The sequence below is a fragment of the Periplaneta americana genome, chromosome 3 (assembly GCF_040183065.1).
Source record: "Periplaneta americana isolate PAMFEO1 chromosome 3, P.americana_PAMFEO1_priV1, whole genome shotgun sequence".
Taxonomy (NCBI): Eukaryota; Metazoa; Arthropoda; class Insecta; order Blattodea; family Blattidae; genus Periplaneta; species Periplaneta americana.
The window spans coordinates 122,514,375-122,540,176 of NC_091119.1; the positions used below are offsets into that span (position 1 = coordinate 122,514,375).

Consider the following 25,802-nt stretch of genomic DNA (forward strand, 5'->3'; position numbering starts at 1 on the left):
GAGCGAAGTCGAATGTGATAATTTCCACGAGCGCATAAAATCTGTTTACTCTCGTGCGCTATACAATATTCTACCCACCACTAGTGTCTAAATTTAATTTTAAATTGTACACCTTTTCTTTCTAATGTGTTGTTTGTAAAAAAGTTATAAATGAATGAATGTACGGATTTTATTGTTGCATATGTTGGTTGTTATGGAAAGAGTGATTTTAATTCACTGCTGTGAATAAAGCCATTGTTTAGGTTGCTAAGGACGGAGGAAAAAGACCAGTTTAGATACTAGTTATGAATGAAGTCTATTTATGCCTATTAATTCGTTTTATTTTATTGAATGCGAATACTTTAGTACCTTCTCTGACTTCGTTATTTGAATCTGCTGAATCTGTTAGACTCCGAATTCAGAATTTATTTATATCTAATAATTCGCCTGGTTTTACTGAATCTGGAAATAGTGCATACCCGTACCTCCTCTGACACAGTTATTTGAATTTTGATACTCTGAATGCCAAGTTTATACTCGTATCTAATGCATTAAATCACAATACTTGCATAATTTTCCAACATTGTTCTTTGGATCCGTTGAATAGCCTATGTGAACTTTAAATGTAACATGTTCATTATGATCACCATATCCACCACTACTACTAACAACAAAAGCAAGGACCACCGGCATAGCGCATGGATAACAAGCTGGACTCTTGATTCGACCTGTGCTGAAGCCTGAGTTTGAATCCCGCATGACTTTATTGTCTGATGGGTTCTCTTCGAGCTTTTGCTCAACTGTAGGGATAATAAAATTAATGTCGGATAATTTCATGGTGAATTCTCGGTCTCACCTCGCTATTGCCAATTATAGCGATACTAGATAGCATTGCTGTTAATACAGTTGTTGTTAAATAACCGATAAAAAGACACTAAACAATTTGGCCACATGGCCTCTTTCGATCTCACTACTGTGAAGATTTTAAAATAAACTAGACATTCACAAATACTGTGCTCGCTGGACATGGGCTCAGTATGGTGCAAGACTCTTACTTAAAAGAACGTAGTACTAACAGAAGACAAGAAGCACACACCTGCAGCATAAGGAAAGAAGGTATATTCTCACTTTTCTGTCGAAATCTATAAATCTGGAAAAGCCATTGATTTTTTTATGGTAAGAGTATAATTGAATAAATACTGACAGTAATCACCAGCTGATTGCCTATGCGGATGACATAAATTTGTTAGGAGAAAATCCACAAACCATCAGAGAAAGCATGGGAATTTTAAGGCTGGTTCACAATAAATCGAGAACGGAAACGATAACGATAACGGAAATATTATTAAAATAAATGTATTTAAATCTAAGCATTCACAATTAACTATTGTGAATGCTCACATTTAAATACATTTATTTTAACATTATTTCCGTTCTCATTCTCGTTGTCGTTTCCGTTCCCGGTTTATTGTGAACCAGCCTTTACTTGAAGCAAGTAAAGAGATAGGTTTGGAAGTAGATAGGTTTGGAAGTAAATCCCGAAAAGACAAAGTATAAAAATTTCGTCCCGTGACAGAACATACTGCGAAATGGAAATATAAAAATTGTAAATTTAGCCTTTGAAGAGGTGGAAAAATTCAAATATCTTGGAGCAATAATAACAAATATAAATCACACTCGAGAGGAAATTAAACACAGAATAAATATGGGAAATGCCTGTTATTTTTTTTGTCATTCAGTCTACTCTCAAAATAGCTGAAAGTTAGAATTTATAAAACAGTTATATTACCGGTTGTTCTGTATGGTTGTGAAACTTGGATTCTTACTTTGAGAGAGGAACTGAGGTTAAGGGTGTTTGAGAATAAGGCGCTTAGGAAAATATATGGGGCTAAGAGGAATGAAGTTACAGAAGAATGAAGAAAGTTACACTACGCAGAATGGGGGCACGCATTGTATTCTTCACCTGACATAATTAGGATCATTAAATCCAGACGTTTGAGATGGGCAGGGCATGTAGCACGTATGGGCGAATCCAGAAATGCATATAGAGTGTTAGTTGGGAGACCGGAGGGGAAAAGACCTTTGGGGAGGCCGAGACGTAGATGGGAGGATAATATTAAAATGAATTTGAGGGAGATGGGATATGATGGTAGAGACTGGATTAATCTTGCTCAGGATAGGGACCGATGGCGGGCTTATGTGAGGGTGGCAATGAAATTCCGGGTTCTCTAAAAGCCAGTAAGTACTGATAGTGAACCCAGTATGAGTAGGCCCTCCTGGTAGGTATTGATAGGCTTACAGATTCTGTGTTCAGCTCAAGTATACGTTTCGTATCAGATCGTCATTTCTAGTTAAACGTTTTAATTCTCTACTTTAAGATAATTCCCAACACTTTTGGATCTTCAAGAACTCCGTTTTTATTCACGAATTAAAAAATGAGTATTCACTAAATTAGTTTCTTTATCGTTTAATTTGTCGGAACCAAATTTGTGTCAATAATTTTTTTGCATATTAATTATTTTATTTAGGCTATGAAATTTCATACATTGAAGAAAGTGATTTGTCTATGTAAAGATAAACGGAATTATAAATTCCAGTGTTTTTAAACTTTCTCTAGTTCAAAAGCACATTCGGCTCAAAATTTATGAACCTTCGGCAAGACCATTAGTAATAGGCCATGTGTATGTGAGACATGGACTTTGAAAAAATCTAATCAGGATTGACTCACAAGAGCAGAGAAGCGATATATGACGAAAGACAGCTGGGTACTCACTTTTGGGTCATAAAAGAAACTTGGACATCTTGAAAAAATAATTGTTACATAATCAGCTAGTTGTATAATTTTTTTTGTAGGTTATTATTTTACGACGCTTTATCAACATCTTCGGTTATTTAGCGTCTGAATGAGATGAAGGTGATAATGCCGGTGAAATGAATCCGGGGTCCAACACCGAAAGTTACCCATCATTGTATAATTTATTCAGGCCTACAGAGTGAATTGTAAGTTATACAACCTGTAAAGAGCAAGATACCGAAATAACTCCTACAATACCGGTCTAAAGGGAAGAGAAGTTTGGTATGGTCGAATAAACGATTTTGTATCAAATAACTTTCAGTGAAATTGCGGGTTCCCGTTACATAGCATGAAGAAACACCCATGGCCCGAGTGGGATTCGAACCAATGTCTGAGGCTATGTTCCGTCAGACATACATCTTAGTCATTGGTATGCAGCCGCCAAGTGATTATGATTTCCTTCGAGTATGTTATATGCATATAATATAATCATTGCGCTTTTCAGGGCTTTTCATACCCCTGACAGGGTAGGCTATACCTTAAGGCTTAAGCCTACACATAGGTTTTATGATTTCAAACAAGGCAGACACAGTGGGAGGCTTATGGTATGGAATATGCATAATGATTATCCTCCATCTGAGCTAACACAGAACTTTAAAGTGACTATGGAAAAAATAAGTTAAGAGAAGCAAGTTGAGGCATTTGAAATGTGGATATGGAGAAGGATGGAGCGTGTGAAATGGACAGACAGAATAAGAAACGAAGCTGTGTTGGAAAGAGTGGGTGAAGAAAGAATGATTCTGAAACTGAGCAGAAAGAGGAAAAGGAATTGGCTGGGTCACTGGTTGAGAAGAAACTGCCTTCTGAAGGATGCACTGGAAGCAATGGTGAACGGGAGAAGAATTCGGAGTAGAAGAAGATATCAGATGATAGACAACATGATAAAATGGATCATATGAGGAGAGAAAGAGGAGGGCAGAAAATAGGAAAGACTGGAGAATGCTGAGTTTACAGTGAAAAACCTGTCCGTGGACAGAACACTATGAATGAATGAATGAATGAATGAATTCGAACACAAGACTGTTGGTTTTAGGCAACGTCGAGGCACCTTAGCCCTAGGATACAGTTGATTATGTTAAGACAATTAATAATTAGGCAGGTATTCATTTTGCTTTTAATGCAGATACATTTTCGCATAGATGTAAGAGGTCGTGGTCCTGTTTTTGGAAATTATTAAAATGGTACGCTTGAGGTCATAGGCTGCTACCATTGAGTCGAGAGGTCACCGCAAGGCCCCCGATGTGTGTCGATTGTGCTCGGTGAGAGGTCACCAGAGCAGTAGCCCTGACAAATGCCGCATGACACGCGTCAATGAAGGCTTCGCGCCTGTGGGACCGGGGATTGGTATTAGGCATGTTTTGTAATGTTTGTAATGGTCAAGGCAACCATGAGGCACTATTGCACTTCGTCCTGGCATTGTTATTCCAACATTGTACCATTATGTTCTTATCATCTCACCAACTTTAATATTACTCTATGAATTTAAAGAACCGCTTATCATCCTTATCATCATTCTGACCACCATAACCACAACAATAACTATAATCATCACCATCACCACATTACCACCACAATCAATTTCACCAGTATCACATTATCACCGCAATCAATACACCCATCACCACACGATCAAAACTCACCAAAAGTGTCATCACATCACCATCACATAGGCTATCAAATCACCATTCTCACCGTTACACCCCCATCTTACAATCATCACCACACCACCATCACTACTGTTGTTATAATTTCAGCACCATCGTGGCATTCAATCTATGCGGGATTGTCTCGAGAGGTACGCATCCCAATGACCCACTGACTACGTACTGTATGTAAAAATGCTGACATATTTAATTATATTTATTGATTATTATAGTTTACATATTTTCATTCTTTTCAGTTATTTCTCATATAATTACAATGCAGCTTGGAGGTGCGAAGGTAAAAAAAATGTATTTTGGGGGCACGCTAGCAAAAAGAGATTGAATACCACTGCTTAACCATTACGCCACCATCATCGTCATTACAACCCCATCATCCATTACCTTCATACTACCGTTACCTCTGTCGTCATACCATCACTATCACATAACCATCAAATCATCATTGCCATCACCAACCTCATTATCCTACCATCATCGTCATACCACCAACATCGTTATCACGCGATCATTACATCGTCACCACCACTATTAAACTACCATCACACCACTATTATCATCTCATAGCAATCACACCACTACTTTGATCATCTCATAACAAACGCACCACTACTCTCATCATATCAAAATCATCACTACTAGTATCATTATCTCATAACCCTCACGCCACTACTACCATAATCTCGTAACTATCACACCACTATTAGCATCATCTCATAACCATCACACCACTACTTTAATCATCTCACAATCGTCACACCACTACTACCATTATCTCATGACCACCACCATCACTACTACTACTTTCTCATGGCCATCACACCACTACTAGCATCTTCCCATAACCATCACACCAATACTAGCATCATCTCACAATCGTCACACCACTGCTACCATTATCTCATGACCATTACACCCACTACTAGCAACATCTCATAACCATCACACCACTACTTTAATCATCTCAAAATCGTCACACCAATGCTTCCATTATCTCATGACCACCACCATCACTACTGCTACTACTACTATCTCATGACCATCACACCATTACTAGCATCATCCCATAACCATCACACCACTACTACATCATCTCACAATCGTCACACCACTGCTACCATTATCTCATGACCACCACCACCACTACTATCATTATCGCATTACCACCACATCAACCACTTACTTTTATCATCTCATGTTCACCAGACCGCTAATATAATCATTGCATAACAATCAAACCACAATCATCACTACGAACTCAATAATTATCACATGAACACAACAATCATAAGGCACGAAATCATCACTATCATCCTGTTACCACCACCAGCACAAATCATACATAATCATGATAACCATATTAATCACGTAATGATTTCTTGACAAAAATATCACGGTTCGATTTCGGGCGAAGCAGTTACGGGACATGTTTCAACCAAGTACTTGGATTTCATTTGTTATTCCCAAGCCAGCAGTTCTCCACTGTCTCCACATCATCAGCTCATTGTCCCCGAATAAACTCGGATGTTTCAAAAGGAAGTTGATTTAAGAATATTCAATTAGAAGTCATGTGATTACAGTGTTTTATCCAGTGTAAAAGTGTCATATGAGGTTTGTCTCGAGTGTGTGGGATGTTCATGGGAATTATGCGCCAGCAGGCGTGTTTCAAGGTGGCGTAATATGAAACGGGCGAATATCGTAGCCGTCACTATTTGAAGAGGGCCGCACCTAGGACCGAAGTGTGTCATCGCTCAGACTGCCGCCGAATCCGCTGGGTATTACGAGAATGAACGCTGTTCAGATTCACTAATCTTTGTCTCTTTGTTTAAAACTAAATTGTGATGGCAGTTAATTACAGAGACTATTCAAGTGCGATTTGGCGATGATACAGCGATAATGAAGCAGATTGAAAGGGGGAACTGAAGTATGTATTCGGAGAAAGCCTACCGTTTTGACTGCTTGGAACATAACCGTTTTTCCATTTATCGACCAGCCCGCTCCGAGTGGGCTAAAATTGAAATCTGATACATTCATTCATATGTTCACTTATTCAATATGTATATAACTCATTCTGTTATTCCTTCACACACTGTATATATGATAACATACATGCGGGTATACATGCATAATTATAATTATATGTATATTTATTCATTCATAGTGTTCTGCCCAATGGCAGGTTATTCACTGCAAACCCAGCATTTTCAGTATTCCCCCTTTTCCGGTTTCTCTTCGTCTCCGCATACGATCCATGTATCTTAATGTTGTATGTCATCTGATATCTTCTTCTGCCCCGAACGTTCCTCCCGTTCACCATTCCTTCCAGTGTATTCTTCAATAGGCAGTTTCTTCTGAGTCAGTCATCCATGAAATTCCATTTTCTCTTTCTGATCAATTTCAGCACTGTTCTGTCTTTACCCACTCTTTCTAGCACAGCTTCATTTCTTATTATTCTGTACATTTCACACGCTCCATTCTTCTGCATATCCACATTTCAAATGCTTCCAGTCATTTCCCTTCAGTTCGTCCTTATGTCCATTTTTCTATCCACACTGCACATAAAGCACTTCACTAGTGTCTTCCGCAGAAGATGCTCCTTTTTCTATTGAACGCTTCCTTTGCCACTGTTATCCTTCTTTTGACTTCCTTGCTTTTCGAGGGCAGGACCATGCACTTAGACTTACTTTGACACATTATGCGTCCTAAAACATATGTGATTATTGTTGTCCTAGTTCGACAGGTGGCCTGAGTGACATTCGTGAATCCGATGCTTACAGGTAGGCCATCCTACACAGCGCTGACAAAGCCCGGATCCCATCCCGAGACGAGTACCTGATAAGTCCCAGATCACAGAGCCCCTATATTAGCATCAGAAACCCGTCCTACCCCGAAGACCTTACTGTAGTCTATTTTTAACTATTGTACGGTAGGTAAATGAAATGAGAGAGAAGTAAAGTGTGTTAATGAAATGAGAAAGGGAAACGAGACTACCTCGATAAAAACCCTCTACAACGTTGGTTTTAACGGCTACAAATTCAATCACGACGTGGTCCACGTGGATGGGAAACCACCTCGCTAGTGCCGAGCCACAGTCGCAGCCAAGTATGTTGTGTTATGCAGATTTCTTAACCCCATGCCCACATACAGTAGTTCCAACTTTATAAGGTTTGAACTTAATAATATAACAAAGTGTTCGTTCTAATGTTATGGTTTTCACTGATCACGTGTTGAACAATTTTGTGAATTGAATAATTTCAAGGGAAAAACTGTTCCGGGACCGGGCAGCTCAGTCGGTAGAGCATTCGTGTGCTAAGCGAAGGGTCCCGGGATCGATACCCGGCTCCGCAACAATTTTTCTCTTGAAATTATTCTAGCCTCCTTCACAAGAAGCTTCTACCTGAAAGCCAGATTTGTATAATATATTCGTTACTGTAGGTACGAAAACAGAAAGCCACAATTTAAGTCACACAGAAATGTGTGCACTCAACGTTGGGTCCTGGCTTCTTGTCAGCCCATTTAAGTTGTGTGGATATAAAGGGAAGAATTGTGACGGTGTTGTGTATAGTTCCTGGGGTAGCTCAGGCGGTAGAGCATTCGTGCGCTAAGCGAAGGGTCCCGGGATCGATACCCGGCCTCGAAATAATTTTTCCCTTGAAATTATTCAAGCCTGATTCACAGGGAGCTTCTACCTGAGAGCCATATTTATATAATTTTGTGAATTACTTCTCTCTTTTCATTCTCGTGCATTGCACGAGTTGAATGACGGTCTATTGTAAATTTATAGGAAATATTTTCATGAAATTTTGAGTGTGTTCATTTAGCCACTGATATGTAATGCAGTAGGCTATATAAAAATATCCCCCGTCCGCCGTATGCTGTACTACCGAGGCAGGCTACCTCAATTAATGGAAGACCTACTTCGTGGCTTGTTGGGTTTCTCTCTGCCAGTGACTTTTCGTCGCACAGACCTGTTTGATGGCTTAAAAGGGAAAGGAACCAATTAAGCATTCGTCTCTTAGGTACAAGTGATTTTCTTTTTTTCTTTTATTTTTATTGGATTTATCGACTCTTGTTCCGGGATCCGGTATGAGGCTTCCAAGTTTCCTTTCTTCTACTTCAATCCACGTGTTTACTGCATCTGTTTCTCTATTACGCTCTCTATATTGTGTCCAATCTAATTAGACAATGACGTCAGCACTAAAAATTACTAAATTCTCCTGTTACTGTAGCTATATTTTGTATTCACTGATGATGTAAGGCGAATTAGGTTTTGCTTTCTAATTATACGGTGTAATAATTAATGACAACTAGTCCTATTTGTTTATTGTTCTTATTTATATACACTCTACACAGTTTCCATAATACGACAGTAGAAACCAGAGGACTCGAACAAAACCAGCTTCACAAGTTCACATGTGCTTTGTTCATTATACGTGCCATAAAATCTGATAATTAATGATATCGGCCTAGTACACCGTACATACGAGTCAGTCGGGTCAGTGTAGCGACAAGCCGCAGACTATGAGGACGTGATATCTACCCCTGTACCCGGATGAAGGCCGCCTTAAAGGCGTGAGGAAGTGTGATGCGAAGTGGTGGCGGTTCTAGGCGACTTTAGAGACCTGAGCGACTGAAGCCATTACGTGAACGTTGCGCTGGAGAGGAACACGTGATGCGGCAGAATAGATGGCGGAACCTGCTGCCAGTTGGACACAATTGGCATGCAACTCATTTCATATGGGCCGCGTCTGTGGCTCAAGCTATAGCGCTCTGGTTTTGCATCCAGGCGGACCGGGTTCTATTCCCCGGCGACGTTGTAATGGAATTTATGGTGGACAAAGATGTTGCAGAGAGTTTTTATCGGGGAACCCCCGTTTTTCTCTATCATTCCACTATCACTCTTCACCTGCCCCTCATTTCATCTATCATCTGAAATAGTAAAAAATAGGTTTGGGGTGAAGTGTTTGGTGTACTACGGATTGACGGTGATGAATTTGGAAAGGTTTGACGTTTCTGGTCTCTGGGGCTTATCAGGTTACTCGTCCTCTGAATGGGACCTGACTCTATCAGGGGCTGAAACAAGATGATCCACCTGTCAGCGTAGGATTCGAGAATGTCACCCAGGCCATCCGTCAGATTTGGACACTTAACACCAAAGCGTAACTAAGTGTACGGACCCGTAACGGTCCAGCCCTCGTAAGGCCAAGCCATTCCATACGGGTATACAATAATAGGCTTATTGTATACCCGTATGGAATGGCTTGGCCTTTGGATGCATTGCTTGCTTAAGGAATTATCTTGGCCGACCTTGTAACGTCATAACTGTCGTAAGCCATAACCCTCATGAGAAAAAATCGTCCGTCTCTATGAAGAGCAATACTTCGAATTTTTGCGTAGGATAAGCGATCGGAAAATAATAATAATAATAATAATAATAATAATAATAATAATAATAATAATAATAATAATAACAATAATAATAATAATATATTATTATTATTTATAATTTATTGTTATTACTTATAATTTATTATTATTATTTATAAATTATTATTATTATTATTATTATTATTATTATTATTATTATTATTATTATTATTATTATTAATAGTAGTAGTAGTAGTAGTAGTAGTAGTAGTAGTAGTAGTAGTAGTAGTAGTAGCATGAAAATATCTTACGCGACAGCCATAGGGTAAATCTTTAAGATATGCAGCAGGAACTGTAACGGAAGACAGACTTTTGTAGATCGCGCATTTTTCTCGGAAATACATGTTTTCAGCATCATCTGTCTATTTATGTATCGAATCCTCCACTGAGCATGAGAACACACTCTTTCAGGGGAGTGCTAGAATTTTGTAGACTTACAGTTTCTTTGTATTGTATTTTTCTGGAACTAAATAATATTATTGTTATTATTATTATTATTATTATTATTATTATTATTATTATTATTATTATTATTATTATCATCATCATCATCATCATCATCAGTTCCTCTTCAGAGAAGGGCACGGACTGGGACTGTCCTCGCACGCGGGCCGCTTGGATGGGCCGATTGTACTATCCGGGACGGAATAATGTGCATGCACTAAGCCTCCTGCGAACCGCCTCCAACCTCCCCTACATGATACCTTTGCGCGAGATCGTGCGTATTTGCTTGTTTTCCGCACAGAACCAATACGCGATAAGTGTGAAATATCACATTCAGTATTCCCAACGTAACACACATAACAATTTCCCTCTTCTTACCGCTTAAGCGCGACATTCATTTTACTGCTTTAGGCTTTTAACATATTATTTTTAGAGACGTTTAACATAGTAATAATTATAAATTGGAAACTTACCACTGCAATTTCACCTAAATTGCAATGTTAATTATTGTTTTTAAATATTTGCAAAAATTAAGTAAAGTCTACTACTCCACGAAACTTATTGCATTCCTGATACAAGTAACATTAAGGAAGCCGTGAAAAAATCAACGAGATTCCAGATGCCGATATTATTACTGCAATATCTTATATAAATAATATTGTTAAAATATTAAAATGAAAAATAAATCATTACATAACCTTACCGTTTGTTTAAAGTTCGCATTTACAGACTGGGGGGAAAAAAAAGACAGACGTATATCACGGCCTGCTGGAGTATAGTAAACACAGAAAACATTTTACAGCAACAATGTTGAAGAAAGATATTTTGGTGTTCCGAAGTTGGCGGCATTAAACAGAAACCAACATGGAGATTTCATTGCAGCTAATTAGAAATTCGTCTTTCAGGTATGTAATAAACGATCTTCGCACAAAATAATGTACGATACATGAGCGGTATGTTTATTTTCATGTTCTCGGAAATTAAAAAAGCTCAACTACGTTTTGCTTTTTCAATCTTTTCCTCGAACATGAAAACGTCAACATATCGCAATTGTAACGTATATTACTATTACAGACCTCACGCGGTCTCTTAGTTACCACGAGCCCAGGATGCGTAGCGCTCAACATCGCCTATACAAAAAAAGGGGTCTTTGGGTATGCCGTCTCTCTCTTTGTACCTCGATTTGTCGTAAACTATTTCATGGATTTTGTTGATATTCAATATCTATAAGTCAATTTATCTAGAAATATTATACATGATGTATAATAGTTTAGTAAAAAGAATATATCTCTATAGCTTTATCTTTTTATTTTTCCTCTTTTTGTCTCTTTCGCTCTATCTTTATCTCTTATTTTTCTCTTTTTCTTCTTCTCCCCCTTTCCCTTTAAAACTATCAATGATAGTGTTACGGAAATGTTATTAAGATTATTCGTAATGTATGTGATTGTTAATGAAAAGAAGAAGCTATTATAATGCAAAAAAAAAAAAAAAAAAAAAGTAAAGAATTTCAGGTATTGCAATGTGTACATTTCCCAATACTATTTCTTTGTCACGTGGCTATTATCTTCTATCCACTTTCCGTAAACCTGTGCACTACCGCTATTCTGTGTACAGCAATATATTGCAAGATACTACAACTGCAGCTGAATACTCGTAAAAACGGTTCGTTGGATTCTTGCATTGCGCTCAGCAGGAGCTAGAAATCTGATCGTCCAATGCCGCCTGTAACCATGACGACCTTTGCCAGCCGATCACCTTTCCTTGTTAGGCCATTACTGTGGCTTTAAGTACCGATTCTATGTAAATCGAATGAAGCTATTAATGTCACGGTTGGCTTGTCCAGGGCCATCCTCAAATGTAACAGCACTTGTAACAAATGCCTTTCGGAGATTGATGTTGTCACGCCCCTCCGCATATCATGTCTGCTAGGAGGAACAAAAAATTGAGGTTTTAGCGTGGCAGAGACCAGAAAATAACTGTCCATTGGATTGATGTGATAAAAATGTGGAGCCCACTACGTGGGTTCTGCTCCCACTATGAAATGCATGTAGAAATGGTGGTTGTGGTAGTGGTATGTAATGGTGGTAGAGTGGCAATAATAATAATAATAATAATAATAATAATAATAATAATAATAATAATAATAATCAGGGAACGGATTTATATGGACTAAAAATATATGAAATATGTAAATATATATGTAGTTATTTTTACCAAAATATGGAATTAAATATGGATTTTTACCAAAATATGGAATTAAATATGGACTTAAAATTATAAAAAAATGACTATGTACGTTAAATATTGGTACATTTTAATCAAACTAAACAAAAAATATAATGGACGTACCTTATCTTCCAATGTAGTTTCAACAAAACACAATTTTTATTGTCTGTTACCATAACAATAGGTTACAAACATTTCTTTCAAGTGCTGAAAAGTGAATCTTCTTCTATTGTCTCTGAGGATAGATTTATACTGACTAAAAGAGCGTTCGACGTCACAAGAAGTAACTGGTACATAATTCAATTTCACAATGTCTGCTGGGGATAAGTCCAAGTTAATCTTCACTGTTGATTCACCACTCATCACAGCAACAACCTTTTGTAGTTCTTCATATCCAGGGTTTTTTGAAAGTACAGTGTCCACCTTAGCTCTTACTGCATCTGCAACTTTACCTCTACCACGATTCAGTTGTTCCACAGTACTATTTATAATTTCAAAACTTTCAGATAGTGAAAGGTGCCTATTTTGGAGACTTTTGAGCGTTTTTATGATGCATGAAAATGTATGCTGAATGTGAGCTAAGTCATTCTTCACACTTATGTCACAGGTAACTGTTTTCGCAGTATCAATTGAGACTGCATCTTCAGAGTCCAATGCAAGGAGAACATTGTTAATAGAGTCTATATGTTCGGCATAATATTCAACTGCTTCTAGCCATGTACCCCATCTAGTTAAAATTGGCTTTGGTGGCAATGGAATTTCAGGGTACATTTCTTTCAACACGTTAACTCTACTGGGAGCTTTGAGAAATACTTTTTTCACTGATGAAATCAACAAATCTACTTTAGGGAAATTGTCTCTGACCACTTCTGCCACACGATGAAATGCATGCGCCACACAAGTAAAATGAGTCAATTTAGGATATACAACAGATAATGCTTGTCCAGCTTTGACCATATAAGGGGCAGCATCGCTAATAAAGAATAACACATTATCGTACATAATACCCTTTGGCCACAGGATACCCATAGCTTCGTTGAACAGTTTAACTATAGTTTTGTTATTGCACTTTTCTAGAACATCACAATGTAAAAGAATTCGTTCAGAATATTGTTCACTTAACAAACCGATAACTACATTACCAACAAGTCTACCTTCTTTGTCGGGAGTCTCATCAATGGAAACCCAAATTGAACTATCTTTAATTTCATCTCTTATCTTCTGTATTGTCTCATCGTAGATGGATGGAGCATACGTCTTCCTAAGTGTTGACTCATCCGGGATTGTATGTTGAGTATATTTTTCAAGGAATTCCCTGAAGACCTTATTCTTTAGTTTGTAGAGAGGAATATCAGCAGAGATGAGAGAACGGCACAGGTCGATGTTAAACTCAGATCTTACATTCGATGTTGTTGGTTGTGTTAAAAACAATTGTCTCTGCTTGGAATTTAGTTGTTTGTTGGCCTGATGTTTACTAGTTGTAATGTGTTGTTGCACCAGGAACTTTTGTGTAGATGATACTGCACACTGACACAAATTACAAAATAATATTTTATTGTCAGTTGATAAACCATCTTCTTTAAATTCTGAAATGTAACTTGTTAGTTTTGATTTTAAATTGACTGAATGACGTACTTTTGGCATATTTACCGTCTTTATAGTATGATTTACAAAACTGAACCTATGTGTACTCTGACTGGCATTTAACTGTTGAGCTGCACAACTGAAGTCTGTTAAAAATTTTAAATTAAATTAATACAGTTTTGTAACTTACTTTCCCATTGTTGATAGGACTGCTAATTTTCAAATAACTCTGATGTTAAAGGGATTACTGAACATGTGTTTAAATCTCTATTGTTGAAATGTATTTTTAAAAGTTAATGGAATTTTGTTTTGTTTTATTGTTAAACCTAATATAATATGGACTGTTTTATATGAAATATGGAAAATATATGGAAATTAACGAAAATATGTACTAAACTCTAAAATATGGAAAAATATGGAAAATAAAAGTAGGATTTTTCAACCCTACACATTGTGAAACATAAAGATAATGCAAAATATAAATTATATTAGCTTTATAAGTAAATATGTATTTACATATAAATCCTTTCCCTGATAATAATAATACAAAAATCTGGTTAATATCTTGTTGCATGCTACAGAAGAATTATTAATCAACATAATGCATATTAATTGGCTATTCCGTTTTACCTTACAATGTCGAGGTTATATCTTTCCAGTTGACTAACACAGTAGATCAGCGGTTCTCAGCATGTGGTCTGCGTACTCCTGGGAATCCGTGAATGATTCAGAAGGCATCCGCGGAAGCATATGTTTCCAAACGGTACTGCAATTAAGCGTAACTTTAGTTCTATGTCCTCCGATTTTTTAAAAATTGTTCGAATATATAAGGTGGCACACACATAGTGTTGCAAGCCCAAATCTCTTAAATGGATCAATATAACTAAATGCTGACTTTTCCTACAGTTTTCGGAGGAGGGGGGGGGCCTTCATGATACTTTCATGGACAACCTTTCAACGTGCCCCAAAATGGGGTCCCGGAGATTAACTTCAGAATTTTAAATGGAACGGTGATATAACTTTGAGATATTATGATTGTCGTAAACAAATTAAGCAACTTTTGTTTAAAATATTTTTTCTATACTAAAATTCTAAAGTGGTATAGGGCGTTTGAAACGAGACATAGCCGATACGTATAAATAATAATAAAACATGCTATAACATTACATAATTTTATTAATTGCTCAAAATAACCTTAATAATTAACATCTAAACACATAGTAAATCTTTTCTATTATGATTTTAAAGCCACCTCAACTCTCAAAATACGTGGCTGGCCATGTTGATTGTTTGCTGTGGCTCTTCTAGATTCAGAAATATGGCAGTTTATGAGTGGAAGTAAATATGATCTTAGTGCTAGGTAAATGCAGGATAAACTATAAAATTGCAGCGGTAATGTTCAATGAAAGATATGGGATGCAAATGTCTCACATGAAATTCAAACGACTGGAAACACAACTACGTTACGTAGTGGAAGTGTGAAGAACAAGAATCGCTTGAAGGTGAAATCAAAAGTGAATGATGAAAATTCTATCAATATTCTTGCCGCTGTAGAAGTAAATCCACGGATAAGTCAACATGAATTGGCCAAAGACAACTAGGCCAGGAAATAATGGAGTAGGGTGGCCATTTCCTTTCCCCTTCCATTTCATACATCGCCGATTAGCTACATGTTACGCTAATCAGATTTCAGAATCATACAAACAATTATTCTTCCTCTGACACCTATCGTCAATTGAGATGTACTGTCTGAAAATAGAGGTACATATCAGCCAGAACCTCAATCAGAGGATAGTTATTTACTAAGGATGTTTGATTGACTACATTATGCAAATATTTAATAAGTAGAATAAATTTACCGGTCTAAAGTATGAAAAACATTTTAAAGGATTCGCCAAAATGAAGTATGAACTTCAAGGGATCGGACAAAATGAAGTTTGAACTTTGTTTCCTTTTGGCGGTTCTTCAATCTCTAGTACACATTTAAGTTCTTGATCTACGAACTAGTTAAAACTTCGTTGATATTCCCTAAATGATTTCCCTTGTATAATTTTTTCCGTCACATTTCACTTGGTTTTTAACAGTAAGGTTACTCTTTATGTTCACCAGCCAATACCCCAAATTTTTAAAATGTTTGCAATTTGTTGAGCTTGTGTTGAAACTGACTCCACACATATTTTATATTTTTTCTGTGTTCTGTGGTTTTGCTTCCTGAATTATTGAATCAATTTCATCATTTGGCCGAAAGATCTGTTCATGTCTGCCATTATCGCCATATTGTAGTGACGTAGTGCATACTGAATCTTGAGTCACTCCAATTCAATGAACAGGGAAAGTTGGAGCTGATAAATCCCAAAACAATGGAGGTGAATCTGAGATTTCGATACTTTTATGAAGACTCACGGCTGTGATTGGTTCATATCTGAGGCATTCTTTACCGTTATTGGCACTGCAACATAAAATTCGTGAGTTCAAGCTGGCCCGAGTGCGACTAAAATCCTTACCATGACTTCATTTGCGAGGGAAGTAAAATTGGGGAACGCATGCAGTAGATTCATGGCACGTAAAGAAACCTGTCCCTGATTGGAGACAAGTAAAAAGTGTCTCTCATTTCTCACCAACGTCGGAATTTGGAAGTAGTTAATGAAGCCATATCAGTACCCTATGTGCGCGTGAGCTTGTCTCACTTTCAGCCGTAATCCAAATGTATTAGTGTTGGCTGTCGTGTGGTGACATACTTCTTTAATGAACAACAGCATAACGTGACTGGCGAAGATGTATTCGTGTTGTCTGTGTAAGTAACGAAAAAATACAAAATAATGACAACTGTAGTAATAGTTCCTACTAATAATAACAGTAATAAAATAATAGACCTAACAATAACAATATGAAAACAAACAGTATTTAAGATATCTGTGCGCTCCAAGTGAACCAATTCCTATTAAACACGGTTTGCATGCTTAATGCGAATAATAAATCAAAACAAAATAATGGAAAGTTACGTATTTCTCATGTTTTCATTAGCTGTTATTCCCATTCATTCGTTGTAGTTGTTCTAATATGTCATTACTTACAAGTAGCGAATTATGGATCTCATATGTGATAGGTCTATTTATTATTTTTTTTACAGAATTTATTAAATGGTTTAATATTAAAGATTATGTGGATTGTCTCTTTCTTCAGAATACAGTTTCTTTAATTGGTTTATTTTACGACGCTGTATCAACTGATATGGTTACCTAGCGTTACATAGCTGCTTGTTTATTCGGACGACGTGAATATGTTAGGAGAAAAGTCCACAAACGATTAGGAAAAATACGAGAATTTTACTTGAAGCAAATAAGGATATAGGTTTGAAAGTAAATCCTCATTATGTCTCATCACTAGAACGTAATATGAAATGGAAATATAAAAATTGGAAATTTATCCTTTGAAAAGGTGGAAAAATACAAGTACCTTGGAGCAACAGTAACAAATAATTATAAATTACACTGGAGAGGAAATTAAAGCAGAATAAATATGGGAAATGCCTGCTATTATTCGGTTGAGACGCCTTTGTCATCCAGTCTACCCTCAAAAAATAACTGAAAGTTAGAATTTATATAACAGCTATATTACCGGTTGTTCTATATGGCTGTGAAACGTGGTCTCTCTCTTTGAGAGAGGAACAGAGGTTAAGGGTGTTCGAGAATAAGGTGCTTAGGAAAATATTTGGGGCTAAGAGGGATGAAGATAAAGAAGAATGGAGAAAGTTACACAACGCAGAACTGAAAGCATTGTATTCTTCATCTAACGTAATTAGGAACATTAAATCCAGACGTTTGAGATAGACAGGGCATGTAGCACGAATGGGTGAATCCAGAAATGCATATAGAGCAGTCTTGGGCATAAGAGTGACAGTGAAAGAGACGCAGAAACCTTCGCCCATGTCCTATTCGCTTACACATCCTTATAAACAAACGCAGAGTTATGCTCTGTGCATCAGTGGTGAAATTTAAGCGACCAGCTAGCCGAAAGTTCGTAAAAGCTATGATGCCCGCTGATATAATACGTCACTGACCTTCGTGTCTGCTCGTACCGCACCAAAGGATTGCTGTCTCAGCCGGGGAAGATGAAGTGAGGAGTTAAACTGTGGTCTGCAGTGACTCAATCGAGTTATTTATGCCTAGGCCTGATACAGAGTGTTAGTTGACGACATGAGGGAAAAAGATCTTTGGGGAGGCCGAGACATAGATGGGAGGATACTATTAAAATGAATTTGAGGGAGGTGGGAAATGATGGTAGGGACTGAATTAATCTTGCTGAGGATAGGGACCGATGGCGTGCTTATGTGAGGGCGGGAATGAACCTCCGGGTTCCTTAAAAGTCAGTTGTAAATAATGGTTACCTAGCATCTGAATGAAATTAGTTCGGGGTCCAACGCCGAAAGTTGCCCAGTATTTGTTCTTAGGAAAACCCCGGAAAAAAACCTCAACCAGGTAACTTGTCCCGGGCCCGCTCGTTCACGGTTAGGCATGCTAACCGTTACTCCACAGCGGTGAACCTGTTGAATACAGTATAGTGTATGTTTCGTATTTAAAAATTGTTGCCTCAAGCGAAAATCTTTGGCGGAACAGTTTCATTGTTTGTAGTGGTTGAATAGTAAAGTCTATTGGAATTCGCTTCTGAAGTAGAGTTGGAATGAACATTTTTAAGCGCAGATCTTGACTATGGTTGTAGTAATGGTGATAGTGATTCAGAGGAGTTGTAGCTGGGTGCCTTTCCATTGTACTGCATAATGAAAATCACAACGTTTCGAAAGTTACCTCTCAAACGAACAAAGGAATGAGAATTATATCCATTCACTAGTGTCATTATAAATTGTAATATACAGGGTTGTTTCCAATCTCTGATAACGAATTTGAATGACGCCATGTGCGTCAGGAATCACACCGACAGCTGAATTGCGGCGAGAGGTGACAGACCAGTAGTGAGTGATTTCATAATCAGAGTGCACGGTGGATCACAGTAGCAATGACCAAGAAAATTGAGCCTTTTTGGGAGGGGTACATAACAACTCTTTCCAATGCCAAGTACAATTACATGTAAATCATAGGAGCCTGCAAAAAACGTGGTTTCGTTATTTCCAAGAAAGTCATCTTTTGTGTACCTAACAAGACTGGCAAAGCTCGGATGGGATTAATTCCAGAGTGTAAAAAGCAAGAAAATCCACCCCCTGTCACAAGTCGCCGTACCCCACGACACAAGGAATATCCGCTATGGTGGATGACTTATATGATGCCGAATAAACACAAGTAAATCTGTGTTTCGAAACGGAGATGATAATGAAATGAGAATTCTGGAGAGTATTGATGGAATGAAGTAGGAGAAACGGGAGAAAAATCCTTTGTCCATCACAAAGTCAACTACATTGGCCTGGATTTGAACTCGGACCCGCTCAACTGAGAATTTTTATTACAGATTTTGCTAAAAAGAATAATTAGGAAATAGGCTAATACAGATGTTAGATTTTGTACGGGAATCAAATGTTGTACGGTAGCCTAGCGCTGGAAATAATTGCACATTCTCTGTGTATGTGGGCCAGTCCTGAACATTTATCTCTCCGTGATGGGATTTCATCAAGTTCCGAAAGTTAAATAATCAATTTGCGCTGGAAGACGATCACGCAGTGGTGCCAACATGAAGATAATTTCACGAGCTCGTGAGGAAAGCAGCGACGAGTGAAAGTGTATTCATGCAGCGCCTTTCTTTTGTCTGCGATCGTCATCTTTTCGCATCAATTCGCACTTCACTTGTTGACGGCTTCTGTCGCCTCAAGTCAGAATGTTGCACTGAACTGCAGGAAGTCTGCACGCGTTCCACTGCCCTGTTTACGTTCTCATCATGCGATGAATATTGAAAGTATTCTGGTAAAAATAATATATTTAGAGTTTTAAATGTAAATGCGCTCGAAATCCCCTGTAAATGTTACTGATATTCGTTGTGTAATCATATCATCCTTTCTGAATAATATCGCTAATTGAAAAATAAGGTAGGCCTACCATATAACTTTTCATTATATATTTCAGGTATTTTGCAAAAATTCAGTCAACTTGTTTGTTACATTTTCCATGATCTGTATTAACATTAATATCGGATGAGTCAAAAAAGCATCGAACACTTTTCAGAAATTATTCCAAGAACCTATACGAGTATTTTGAGATAGGGAATGTATATTCACTAGCGCCTGGTTTTTACACTGTAGAATGTTACGCTGGGGTCGCAACTATCGCCATACAGCATCAGCTGATAGGCTATGTGATAAGCCTATTTTGATGTATTTTAAATGAATGAACTGAAAATTCATTTTACACTGAAATTGTAATTAATTGCTAAGGTACTGTACATGATTTAAATGCTCTAGGACAGCCAAATTATTCAAAAAAGATTCTCAAAATTCAGATAGCGTCATTGCTGCAACTGGCGAGTTCTTTCAAAATACCTGGTATATCGCAATGTCGCCAAATACAGCATTAATTCTGGCCATTAACTCCTCCTTTGTGTTGACTTCAGTCTCATACATGATGGTTTTTGTATGTCCCCAAAAGGAAAACACCCATAGGTGTCAAATCTGGCGTACGTGCCGAACAGAATGTTGGACCTCATGTACAAATCAGCAACCAGTATTTGTTGCACTGAGGAAAATCTTTATCTCACTATTATAATGCGCTGAAGCCCTGTCGCTCTGAAACCAAATTTTCTGACGTACTACTAGTGAAACATCGTCCAGAAGTGCCGCTGAAGTGTGTTCTAAAAACTACCGGTATAAGTTCCTGTCCCGACGGAATTTCGAGCTTAACGGCGTCATGAAAGCAGGCATCAGTGAATATACGAATACATTTCTATCTGAAAATACTGTTATAGCTTTCCTGAATTATTGTGGAAATTTGTTGTTATTTTATTCATTAATTTTCACCCATATTTCTGAAATCGGAACATAGGTACACCCCTAACGGAGGTTTCAGTACCTACAAGGAATTTAGTTATACTTATTTTCACACAGAGAGCAGAGAATAGTTTGATTTGATTTCTTAAACTGTCATTGAAATACTGTACATTAATGAAATCCTTTATTATGGCCTCAAGTAGATATAGGCCCCTAATAATATATTACGGAACTAGTTTTATAATATAGCTTACTACATTAGTCAATGTTTAGGAAATGAGCGAAGTGAATTTTGACGAATGCAATGCAGTAACTATATAACAGTATAAACGTGTTCTATTTTTTTTTGTACGACAGCATTATAAAACAATTAATAAAAGAGAATTATAAACTCGCTTTCTGAATTACACAGCCATTCTCTGTAATGTCAAAAGTAACATATTTGACTTCACTTGTAAATTGCACGAAATAAGTAGATGTAGACCTATCAATTTTTCTACAAACTCACATAATCATGTAATCATTTACAACATTTGTATTTACAAAAATTTTGCTTTTAAAAGTATTACGAACGTTAAAATATTCGAAATTCTAAGCACATTTCTTTCATATTAATATGCAGTATACACTATCACTCACGGCTACAATGGAAATCCATAAGAAGAGGGTTTACGACTAGTGACCAATAAATAATCCTTTAAGAAAAAAAACCTCTTCATTATCTTTGACGTCACCTTCACGTAGAGTTAAATACGTAGATTCAATTCGCAAAGAAAAATATACATAATTCGCTGTACAATAATGATGATGACGATGATGATGATAATAGTAATAATAATAATAATAATAATAATAATAATAATAATAATGCAATATGTTGCAGAAAGTCGTTTTTCCTTTATATGAAAAAGAGAGCTTTGTTAGTTCATTCAACGTAAAACAAAAATTAGCTTAGGAAATTGACTCGGATTTGAATGGGCCGTCATTACGTTTTGGTTTTAACTGAAACGCATTAATTTTCTGAAAATTATTACACTTTATGTGCGTAATTCCGAGTTAGCTTGACCCCTATATCACAGTCTAGTAGACTATATCCAGTCACGAAGCTCAATACGTAGGGAATATGCATCCATAAATAGTTATTAACCACTAGGATCGCTACTATCGCCTCATCACAGACAATGCGACATAGTACCGGCACAGTCTATTGTTCTTAGTACCCTCAACAACTTAAGCTTCGTGACTGTATATACTAGACTGGGCCTATATAGCCTACTGAATATGAACAAAATTCGACCAGTAGTTCCAGAGAAGTCCGTCCCTAATCTTACTTTCTTTCTAATTCTCCAGTTTCGTCAAGTTTCTATATGCTGAAGGTCCTGAGTTGGATCTCAGGCCTCAAATCTTATTACAGCATGGCAGTTATTTATCATAGTATTTGTCAGCTACAGTAGCAAAACTTCAGACGGACGTGATACTTTTGGTAAGATCATAGTATGGCGGGGCATGGTCTCGCGCGCGCTGAATTAAATAGTAGCCTCCACATTGCAGGACGGCGCGGCGTGGAATGTAACGGAGTTGTCATGCCGATATTACAGTAGTTGCACAAACAAGTGCCCTACCTGTTGCTGGCACCTTGTTGAACGCTTAACAAAACCTTATTCCTTTATGCTGTGACAATCTTTTACAGGTTTGAAACAAGAATAATTACTTACTGTTTGTATTGTATTTTCTAGAGTAATTTGTGATAGCAGTAAACTTTGTGTCTGTAATAATAATATTTTTGGACCAGAGGCAGCGCGCGAAATGCCAAAGTGTTTTATCAAAAACAATAGGTATTATAATCCCTGAATCAAAGCCTCAGAAAATATACTTAGTAAACTACTTTTTAGGATACTATGTAAGAAAAGAGCTGAAGATTTATTTAAGTGTAATAGACTTCAGACAAAAACAATTACAGCTTTTTTCACAGGTCAAACTCCCGTAAACAAAAAATTCTGCAGATATGCACCCAGTTTTGGGAATGCAACTACAGTTGTGTTGGTTTGAATTTTTATATTTGTTTCGATTTACAAATGGAGAATATGGGTGTATGATAAGAAAAGTAATTAATGAAAAGCATGCAGTATATTTTTTTTCATATACAGAAATCGATTCAAATCAAATGAATTTTAACACAGATCTGTAGCTGCTCTAGATGCCGAGATGTCACTGACAGAGGACGCACGACACGGCTAATTTTTTACTCAACTTCGACGCCTTCATGCCCGTAGGGAATGTGGATAGAACATTTTGTAGCATTTCCGGAGTGACTTTAGCACAGGCTTCAATGATACTGTTCTTTAAATGTTCCACATTCTCAATTTTCTCTTCATCCTACCAAGCTCTTTATGTAACCCCAAAAGAAGAAATCAAGGGCTGTTAAATCTGGAGACCTGGCCACCATTCTACTGGTCCACGTCGACCAATCCAATGTCCAGGGAACTTTTCGTCCAGTCTGCTGCAATATTGCTGTGACTTAACCTACCAGAATGAAGAATGATATCAATTCTTTTCTCTTTCGATAATGTCATCACAAAAATCAAGAAATTTGTTATAGAAAAGCTTCAAATAATCACAACAATGCATTGAAACTGTCGCAGGTTAACCAAACAGTAAAGCAGGAAAAGTTAATTACCAGAATTGCATAAAAAACCTTTTCTAAAGCCTCCTTAGTACCGTACCATGTTACAAAATATCTGTAGACGCAGTAACTAATGTTTGTGTCATTATGACATTTATCTTTAAATAACTTGAAAACGATTAGAGATGTCTCAAAACGGATTACACCATTGTTTTTATCAGAAAATTTCACATGATTTTGAATACCTACATGACCCCATTTCCATTTAAAATTTAAAAGTTGCATTCAAAATAGCGGCTTTCGATATAGCTGAAGGCTAGAATCGAATGTATCACTAGTAGAGCATTTGGTCTTACAAATACTGGTAACACCTACAGTAATCGAAAATCAAGGATATGGAAGATATTTATATTGTTCCAAATTGTTTATTCACTCTGTATATCAAAAGTAGCACTTATAATAATGACTACGGTGACTGTTTTAATTGAATGACGTAAATATGCAAATTTTGTTTTCTGTGGAAAATAACGAATTATAAAATATCTGTCAACGGATTTGAACTAGCATCGTGAATGTTCGGTTCAAGTTTGTCGAGTATGATGAAGTTCGATATTCGCCGATGTTCGCTCTGCAGAAGAAGGCCTGTCGTGTTTGTTCCACCTTTTATAAAAACATTCGCTGTCTTCCATTCTTACCCCTTCATGTTTTATCCGCTTAAGGATTTTAGCACAAATCTTGCAATTCGTCTTATTTCTTATTAAAAACTAAGTTTTTTAATGTCTTAGTTGCTTCTTCAATGTTGGAACGTTGTTGTTGTTGTTGTTTAGTCAACTGTCCGAAGACAGGTCTGGATCCCACAAATGACACCGAAAAGACATCACTTAATGGCAATTAGGCCAGGAGATAATGGGGTAGGGTGACCAGTTCCTTCCCCTCGTCATTGCATACATCGTTGACTAGATACATATTACACTAATCAGACTTCAGATGCATACAAACAATTGTTCTTCCTCTGACACATATTGTCAACTAACAAGCAAACGTTCTGATGGGGACAGATAAAAAAGTTAAATTTTTTTCTTCCACCATGTTAATAATGTCAAAAGAAGTGCTTATAAAAATTTTGGCCACTCAACCGCAATTACGAGGCCGTCCAGAAAGTGATTTTCCCTGGGGCCGTTTATAGAAATAAGCACAATTGCATAGAAATATTTATTGAAACAGATACAGCAATTGTTGCGCTATTTGTCAACATATCCCCCACTGGAATTGAGACATTTGTCATACCATTGGATCAATTTTTGTGTCGTAGAAGTCAACCGCCTCAGATCGGAACCAGCGTTTGACTGCGTCTGCACCTCTCTCTGTCGAGCCCATGATATGATAAATGTCTCAATTCCGATGGAAAATATGTTGAAAAATAGATCAACAATTGCTGTGTCCGTTCCAATAAATTTGTCCATGAAATTGTGTTTTTTTTCTGCTAGCGGCTCCTTGCGAACTTATTTTTTTACGGCTCTCGTAATTGCGGTCGAGTGGCCAAAATTTGTATAAGCACTTCTTTTGACATTATTAACATGGTGGAAGAAAAAAATTTAACTTTTTTATCTGCCCCTATCAGAACGTTTGCAAATTGTGTTTTTTTTCTGCTAGCGGCTCCTTGCGAACTTATTTTTTTACGGCTCTCGTAATTGCGGTCGAGTGGCCAAAATTTGTATAAGCACTTCTTTTGACATTATTAACATGGTGGAAGAAAAAAATTTAACTTTTTTATCTGCCCCTATCAGAACGTTTGCTTGTGAGATGTACTGCCTGATAATAGATGTACATATCAGCCAGAACCACAATCAGAGGTAAGTTCGAACATTGTACGACACTGATTTGAACATCATCATCTACATTCAAGGATTAAGAGCTTTCTTCCGATCGTTTCTTCCTCTTTAGGAAGATTACAACTTCTTGCATAACATACGATAAATACATTATAAGGAACATTCCATCTAAAGCAGTGGTCGTCAGCATTCGCTGAAATGTGCAATGAGTACGCAGTGCCGTCCCCTGCGCACCGTCGTGCAACAG

At 37.2% G+C, this 25,802-nt stretch overlaps 1 protein-coding gene across 1 annotated transcript in view; it reads left to right on the forward strand.

Annotated features, from left to right (window-relative positions):
• Eip74EF (Ecdysone-induced protein E74) overlaps nt 1–25,802 on the forward strand; it is a 1,140,187-nt gene that overhangs the window by 100,909 nt on the left and 1,013,476 nt on the right. The gene's annotated exons all lie outside the window — the stretch shown is intronic.